This window comes from Falco punctatus (assembly GCF_963210335.1).
Source record: "Falco punctatus genome assembly, chromosome: 5".
In the NCBI taxonomy this organism is placed as follows: domain Eukaryota; kingdom Metazoa; phylum Chordata; class Aves; order Falconiformes; family Falconidae; genus Falco; species Falco punctatus.
The window spans coordinates 77267646-77276335 of NC_137584.1; the positions used below are offsets into that span (position 1 = coordinate 77267646).

General features: G+C 37.3%; 2 protein-coding genes across 6 annotated transcripts in view; one reads left to right on the forward strand and one right to left on the reverse strand.

The window, feature by feature from the left end:
- The window catches only part of SUPT3H (SPT3 homolog, SAGA and STAGA complex component), a 297812-nt gene that overhangs the window by 270906 nt on the left and 18216 nt on the right, over positions 1 to 8690 (reverse strand). The gene's annotated exons all lie outside the window — the stretch shown is intronic.
- Positions 1 to 8690, forward strand: part of RUNX2 (RUNX family transcription factor 2) — a 250418-nt gene that overhangs the window by 42720 nt on the left and 199008 nt on the right. The gene's annotated exons all lie outside the window — the stretch shown is intronic.

Below are 8690 nucleotides of genomic sequence, written 5' to 3' on the forward strand. Positions count from 1 at the left end.
TACCATTTAGGAGTACCCTAGCAACATGAATGAAAAAGCATTAGGATAAAAACACTGTTACTCTGGAATACATGGTATTCTTAGGCACCAGTATCTTGCCATGCAAAACATACTCTTATATTCCTGCACTATCCTAAGCACTAGTAAACCACATCCATACTGTCTCCACCGAGACAAAGAGGAGTAAAATCAAATCACAGAAAAAGCCAGATAAAGCTGGTGTTTTAGAAAAGAAGCTTGTTTTACATAAACATATTACTTAAGCCTTCAAAACAGAAATGCATTAGAAAAAGTGGGACCTGAACATCATCATAATACTTGTATGACTGAAGATACTAGCTTTTATAAATAAATTTCTCATCAAAACCTTCAAACCAAAGCCAGGACAGTTCTACTTTTATTCTATGACGTAATTAACACAACTACATTTTCCTCTAAAAGGGAAGTCTAATGCCTTTAAACATTTTTTTTACATCACTTAATATACTAACAGACTGACAAATGAAAAATCCATAAATATATAATAGAGAGTTTCATTTTTCCCTTCAAGATATTTTTTAAGAACTGCACATGCTGTCTCCGGATAAACAGGATATATTCCCACTACATTTCTTCCTCTTCTAGTTTGCCACACAGCAGTAAAAGTTGAGTTGTACTGCTCATCTCTTGTACTTGGAGTAGTAGCAGTAGTAATGACAATGCAAACCTGGTCTTAATATAGTTTACTTTGCTGTAAGGCCTCTACAGAGAGCCTACCTTCCTCCACTTTTAAATGTTAAATGTAAGACAGATTACTTTCCAAAACCAAAAAAATCTAAAAGTACATGACCAGATTTATATTAAATGCCATTAAAAGCACTGCAATCAATCACAAATAATACTTTCATTTAAGAAAACATAATACTTTAGGCAGAATAGATACCTTCAAAAACTAACAAAAGAATTAGTGTTTTCAAAGGCTAGTGACGTAACAGCATATGGATGAACAATGAAAATAAGAAGTTTATGCATTTACATATATTCATTTAGGTTGGAAAAAGACCTTTAAGATCATCAAGTCCAACCATTAACCCAGGACTGCCAAGTCCACCACTAAACCACGTCTCCAAGTGCCACATATATGCACTTTAAACACCTCCAGCCACCTCCCTGGGCAGCCTGTTCAATGCTTGACCACCCTTTCACTGAAGACATTTGTCCTAATATCCAATCTAAACTTCCTCTGGCACAACTTGAAGTTGTTTCCTCTTTTCTATCATTTGCTACTTCAGAAAAGAGACTGACCCCCACCTGTCTACAACCTCCTTTCAGGTAGTTCCAGAAGGCAGTAAGGTCCCCCCTGAGCCTCCTCTTCCCCAGGCTGAACGCCCCCAGGTCCCTCAGCCGCTCCTCATCAGCCCTGTGCCCCAGCCCCTGCCCCAGCCCCCTGCCCAGCTCTGGACACGCTCCAGCCCCTCCACGTCCCCCTGCAGTGAGGGGCCCAAAGCTGAACACAGGGGTCCAGGGGCGGCCTCACCGGTGCCCAGCGCAGGGGGACGGGCACTGCCCTGCTCCTGATGGCCACACTCTTTCACATACCAGCCAGGATGCTGATGGCCACCTGGGCCACCTGGGCACACAGCTGGCTCATGCCCAGCCGGCTGCTGACCAGCACCCCCAGGCCCTTTCCCACCAGGCACCTTCCCAGCCCCCTGCCCCAGCCTGTAGCACTGCCTGGGGTTGCTGTGACCCAGGGGCAGGACCCGGCACTGAGCCTGGTTGAACCTCGTGCCATTGGCCTCGGCCCATCGGTCCAGGCTGCCCAGATCCCTCTTTAGAGCCTCCTGCCCTATAGCGGGTCAACACTCCCCAACAACTTGGTGTCCTAAGTTTACTTTTTATTAATGCTTGAAAGCAGATTTTCAGACTTCTGTTCATGTTCAAGCAGATTCTAATTTAGGTCCCCATCCTGCAAGCACTTATGCACATGTGTAACTTCAATGACAAGTTTACTCCCATTGAAGTCTGATTTTAGTCACATGAGTACTTACATACCAGACTTAAGTGTTGGCAAGGTGCTGCTGCCACAATCAGCAGTTACCAGTGTCAGATAATTTCAACAGTCAAATTAGTAAGTTTAAAAAAAAAAAAAAGAAAGAAAGAAAAAAGTAGAAACATCATAACATGAAGGAACTTGATGGAGGATTTCTAGGAAAGCTCTACATCCACATGTAATGGAGCAAAGAAGAATCTGCAATGGTATCTACATACAGGAACAGCCCAACAATCTGGAAGTTTATATGTATTTTACTGTTCATTATTTGATTGGTACTAATTAAGATTCATTTTCGCAGCTATATATTTATATCCGATACCACAGTACCAATATTTCTAAATACAAATTAATACACTGTAAATTCTGTATTTTACCCAGACCCTAAAGAAAGTAGTTAGGGAAACACCTCAGTTAATACTTGCTAAAACAGCTGTAGAAAAAAAAAAATCCTGAAACATACCAATCATACGTGCCTTAAAGTTTCAAAACTGAATAACGTAAAAATATTTAAGGGGGTTTTTAGGTTTAGGTTGTGTTTGGGTTTTTGGTTTTGTGTTTTTTTTTTTAAACTAACTATATCATTTAAAGCATATGGGTATTTTCTTTGAACATCCATAGCAGACATTTTGCTTTATCCATGAGGTTCTGTTAACTTCTGAAGCCTTCTCCCAAAATTCCCAAAAAACATGGCATATTATTCCACAGTTGCCTCCTCACAGCATAAGTTTTCTGATTCATGTGTGTTCTGGTGCAAACACTTTTTGAAGATTCCTGCCCCTCAAGTGGCAAAGAACAATTTAATTAAAAAAAAACTTGAAGGGCTATACACCTGAAAGTATCAGTAGGTTTGAGAGTTGAAAGCTTATCAGCTAGGGCTTCACTAAAAACTTGGTCTTCCTATTGCAACCAAACAATTTAACTTTCAAATCAAGCAGGTGTACAGCATTTTCTTGACATAAAAAAACCAACAGCTTGTCAAGTTTCATCAGACCCTTTACAATAATTACTTCCACAGCTCATGTTTTGTTTGATGGTTTAGATAATTAACTTCTTTACACATCAAAGTCCCATTGTCCGTATGTTCCATTTCCTTTCTTCCGGACTTAAAAAAAAAAAAAAAAAAAAAAAGTCATTCAAAAGCAGAAGCACTCTCAAATCAATTTTCTTCAATAAGTACAGTTAACATGGAACTGAAAAGCCTACTGTAACCTTCAATGGGTCAATATACTGTATTTGTTTTAGCTCCAAACTGAAATGCAGCTGTTTGCCATATTCCGCAAAATGAATTCAGATGTTCAGATTAAGTCACAGATTATTTCAACATGCTGTATTTTAATCATGAACCCTAGCAAGAAGATAACTTCTGATTAACACTATTTGGACTAGTAATTATGAGTTCCTATCCAAAGAGGTCCAGCTTTTACAAACTCTCTTTTCCCGTAAGTAAAAGACTGTAATCAAATGTATAATAAATACACATTAAAAGGCATATATAATCATTAATATAAATATCTAAAAGCATCTTCTGTAACCTAATGTCTTTTGCATTAGGCACAACAGAAAACAGTACTTGTTCCATATGAATCAGAACAAAAGAGTTCTCAGTTGAGGGAAACTAGTTGTAAGTCATTTCTCATCGAGTTTAGGCCCATCCTTCTCACCAAAGTAAGATACCTGGGCAGACTTTCATCTCATATCCATATCCACTCCGAGATTACCAAGCAATACTGACTCACACTCATGTTTGTACAATCAGTGGGTGATCTGCATAACCTATCTATTTAGTCAAGCTCCAGTTGAAAGATGTATAAAAATTGAAATTCTACTGCTCTTAAGACTTAAATTTAATATACAGGCTACACATTTAGCCAGTAACTGTACAGCAGCAAATCTCCAAGCCACTTCATATCATTTGGGACATACATAAGGACTCTTAAAATAAATATATATACACACACACAGAGTCAACTACTCAGTCTTTTGAAATTCTACTCAAATACTTTCACCAGCCACCGCTGCCAAAATGTCACGAGGATCTAGCAGAAAGGTGCAGCCAGATCTGTCACCACAGAGCAGTTCTCCAATATATCTGCTTAATAGCTGGATCTAAACTCAATCAGGAACAGCAAACATTAATATTACTACAGCTTTCATTTCACAGAAGAAAAAAAAAAAAAGACATGTCTAAACTGGGTCAGTTAAAAGAAAAGTGGATCCTCACAGATTTTATCTGTCATCTCTGTTATAGTCCAAAGAAAGTGTAAATTAGGAGAGAAAAAAAAAAAAAAGCAGTGTCCCTGCATAAATTTTAAATTAAATAATACACTACAGTAGAATTTACTGTGATGACTTAATTCAAACATACATCTAATGTGGTTACGGCATCAGTCCTCTTTTCTTGCTTTCATAAATACATTTTGCATATAACCTGAAACCATGCAAAGATTTAAAGACTGACATTTTCATTTATATAAACCCAAACAAAACAGGAAGGAAATAAAAGCCAAGATATCTACGAATTAACACAAAATTAAAATGAATGCTTTTGTTTCACACCCTCTACTGCAGAGTAATTAGATTAACTAGTCTGTTACCACGAAGTATTTTACTACATGCGTGGCCTCACCAGCAGACAAGAGTATAAGGTAACAGTCTTCTAGCATTGGATATATAACTTGATTAACTACAGGAAACAGATTTTTGTTAGTGCATTTCTTTTAAAGAACAAAAACACAACCATAAACCCTGTCAAATACATGCAAGGCTGGGTTTCTAAGTTTATGCTCAAAATTATTTAAAAAGTTTAAAAAAACAATAACCCATAACTGAATACTAGAGTACACATATTGTTTTGCTGATCACCCACTTCCTCAGTAGCATGGAATAACTGAAAATTAAAACAAAGTATGAAGTCCTTAAGTTTTCCTGAGCTGTTCGAGCAGGCTGGAACTAGAAACACTTTAAAGGGCCTCAGATAAGCACAATGCACAGATAACTTAGATTTTATGACGAATTAATGATTCAAAATATATAATGAAACTCCTTTGTCGTCCTTTAACCTGTTTGGGCCAAAAAAAAATAAAAACAGCTTCTTTTCTAACAATTATGAAATGGTTTTTCTTATAAGCAGTAAGATGAGTATCTTCCATATTGCCTAAACATAGCCTCTTAAAAGCTAAGCAGATAAAGAAAAGGCACAAACTCTCAAGTAACAGCCAGACCCAATCCAGGATAAGAAGCAATCTGTAAGCAGGCAGTGACACATCTGTGTACAGTCTGCACACAGTAATATTGTTCAAAGCTAGGGATGTAATCTCAGCTTTCTTTCATTTTTTAATTAATTAACAAAGTATCACGAAGTGGAATGCATGCACTATTCATGCTAAGGATAACACATTACATCTGCTACTGCTGCTTCCATTTATTACCTGATAAACTAGATGCTTAGGACAGTTTTACTTTAAAGTGAATACCAGAAAGAAATACTCGTTTATAGCTGCCACTGCACCGCCCAGCTTTCAGCACCCAGATAAATAAGCATCTCATCTTCAACCATGACACTCTTTCTTGGAAAGAAACATGCTTGGAAAGCCCACACCAATATAAGGAATACAACTGAGCATCATTTACCCCTCTCCATTTATAAGGTATTTCAGTCATTCATTCCCATTTAGAAGTTACAGAAGAAACATGCAAGTCTGATAACAAAGGGTAAAACAAGTTTTCAAATACATGTAGGTACAGACTTTGATCCAAAGAATAAAATGCATCTTAATGATTTTATCTTTAAAACTGCCCCGTTAGACACCCCTAGAGATACAATAATCCTTAATGTTCATTTCTGTATCTCCTAAGAAGGTATATTTGTGCATTAATTTTACTCAAGACCTTAAATGAAAGCAGTAAACGAGCACAACTCACTGACTTTGCAGGGAAAGAAAAGTCACTAACCAGCTACGCACTAAAGCACAGCCTTCTGACTCTATTCTGCATAACAACCGCTGTATTTTACTGGAAATGACTCTGCATGTCCTCGCACTTCAAGGTATTATGTGCCCATCCACAAGTTAAACATGACAGTTATTTAAGCTTCTGAAACAGACCACAGAATGGTCTGGATTACTGAAAGACTATTAATACACAGATATGACTATTTTATTTGAGACTGAGAAACATACAGCATAATCTTACATGTGAGGTAGGCCTCCACATCTGGAGATGTTTACAAACACTTCTCTCAGAGTTTCTAACTGGAGTCTAATCAGAGCTCTGTCCTTCCCCAGAAGTGATTTATTTTTAACCAAGAGAGCAGGGAAAAGGAATCTAATATACATGCCCTCCTCTCTCTGAACGTGCAGCACTTTTTGCAGAACTCCATGCCACATTTGGTAGTGGCAGTACAAATTTCTTCCTCCTTCCTTAAAACACATTAACAAAACAGCCTATAGGCTAGACAACCTGTAACTAACAGCAAAGTTTCCAGAATGAGTCCTGTAACCAAAACTTTGTTTGCACTAGCAGTTATTTTTAAAAAGCACTTTATTTTAGTAGTATTCTGAATCTTCCATACCAGTTATTTAATAATTGTATAGATGTGCAACGTAGCACATTCGCTTCAAGTAATTAGGAACTCACATACTCAACTCCAGTATGCAAAGATGAACAGACCCCAAACTGTAACTTACTCAGTATTTTGCTTTTTCTGAAGAGTAAAACATTCTTATATGAATATGCTGGTGTCAAGTTAGTTCTGCCAGTATGCTTTAGCACTTATTTGCCAACCAGCAAATCCGTTAGTCATCATGGTTCCCATGTACCTCTCATTCCATCTAAAGTAATTTTAAATTTAAGCCTTAACTAAATACAGTTTGATTCTCTGTAAAGCACAACCAAATTTGCCCTCTTCTTAGCATTAGCTTTAAACTATACTTTCTAGACTTTCACCTGCCTTCATCTGTTCAGCTCCTTTCAGGATAGGATTATCTTCCCAACCTATCACGCTGATTACATCAGTCCTCCTTCTTTCACATCACCCTGGACTATGTTTAGTTCACTATTTGAAATACAATTAAAACCATCCCATAACATAATTCCACCCTGACCTCAACCGAACATTCTAGCATACCAGGCATTTCCTACTTTGCCCCATTTGTTGCCTTCAAATTAGGGTACCGATGTCTGTAACAAAAATTCCTAATCAAGAAATTAGCCAAATACATAGCTGAGAGTGTAAGAATTTTCTCCAATTCTTGTTGTTGAACTGTTCCTCTCCTTTCTGAAATCGCTGCTTGCCATCATGTCTAAATTCTCTAGAGCAGAAAACATCTACCTCCATTGCTGCTTTATTTGCATACCACCTAACACAAGGAAAACTACAGAAAAAACAGTCACAGCTTTGATATACATTACACCCATGCAAACTAGCTCTTAAGAAGTAGGTCTAACAGTAAGTCAGTAACATCTAAGACACCAGCCCCTTTCAGGGATCTCACGGTCACAGGTAACGTCCAATAGGTTTCTGCTAAAATGCATTCTTGTTTACTTGAAAACACACGATTCTCTTTGCTACTTAAGCACAATTTTTAAAAGCACTTAATACTGGAGAGCCATATTGGAAATTCTTATGGTCTACCTGAGAGATGCTAGCAAGAATTACACCAATACCTAGGTGCTTCAAATCATCTCCTTCATACAACCTCTTGGTCTCTTTTTACCATTACTATTCCTTCTCCTGTAACAGTTTAAACAGCTGTGTGAACTAGAAACTTTGCAGTTGACTCTGTGAATATCTGATTGTAATGAAAGGTAAAGCTTCAAACATATGCAAAATACAGTGGTAAAGAAAAGCCAACAATTATTTATAAATATAAATTTATTCTGTGCTAGCTTGCAAATGCGTATTTACTAAGATTACTTCAAATGAATAGTGATTACATGTAGCACTATGAATGTCAAGTACCTGAAACACAGATTACAGATCTAATAAATATCATTTTCAATGCATTTGACATGCAGTTTTCTGATCAGCTTCAGATAGGCTCATAACTGAGTCACTACTGCCTGGTTCCATGAGAACATAGGCCTAACTAGTTTCCTTTTCTTTATATACTTTGTCTACACATTTGGATATTTCACAATTTCAACAAGAGCGTCAACTCCAGTAGTTTCTACGGTATAATTACACTGCTTGGGTTTGGCCTCATGCCTTAAAACACCCTTGCAATAATGACCTAGAAATACACTGTCTAGCTGGTCTCATTGCTTGAGGGCATCACATCAGAACAGCAATAACAACATGAACAATGTTCAGTGTTGCTCTAGACTATTATATGTAAGTAATTCTTAAAACACTTGTAGCTTACTAAATTACAGCTTGCTTATGCTGACAAGTTACTAATTGACTAATCAAGTTTCAGACAGCTCCATTCTATGTTATTCAGAACTGAGCCCATGAGAGTAATTCAGTTGGTTATGACACTCAGAGGCTTAGCAAATAATCTAAAGGCTACTGAATCCTGTTAAATCTTAAGCAATGTTTCCAAATCCATATAATTGAAAATCATGAGTAAAATGCCAGTAAAGCATCGAAAGATTTCTTGTTTATTTCTCAGAGACATGATTTTTTCCTCCTGTCTTTTTGCACATTCTGGTTAGA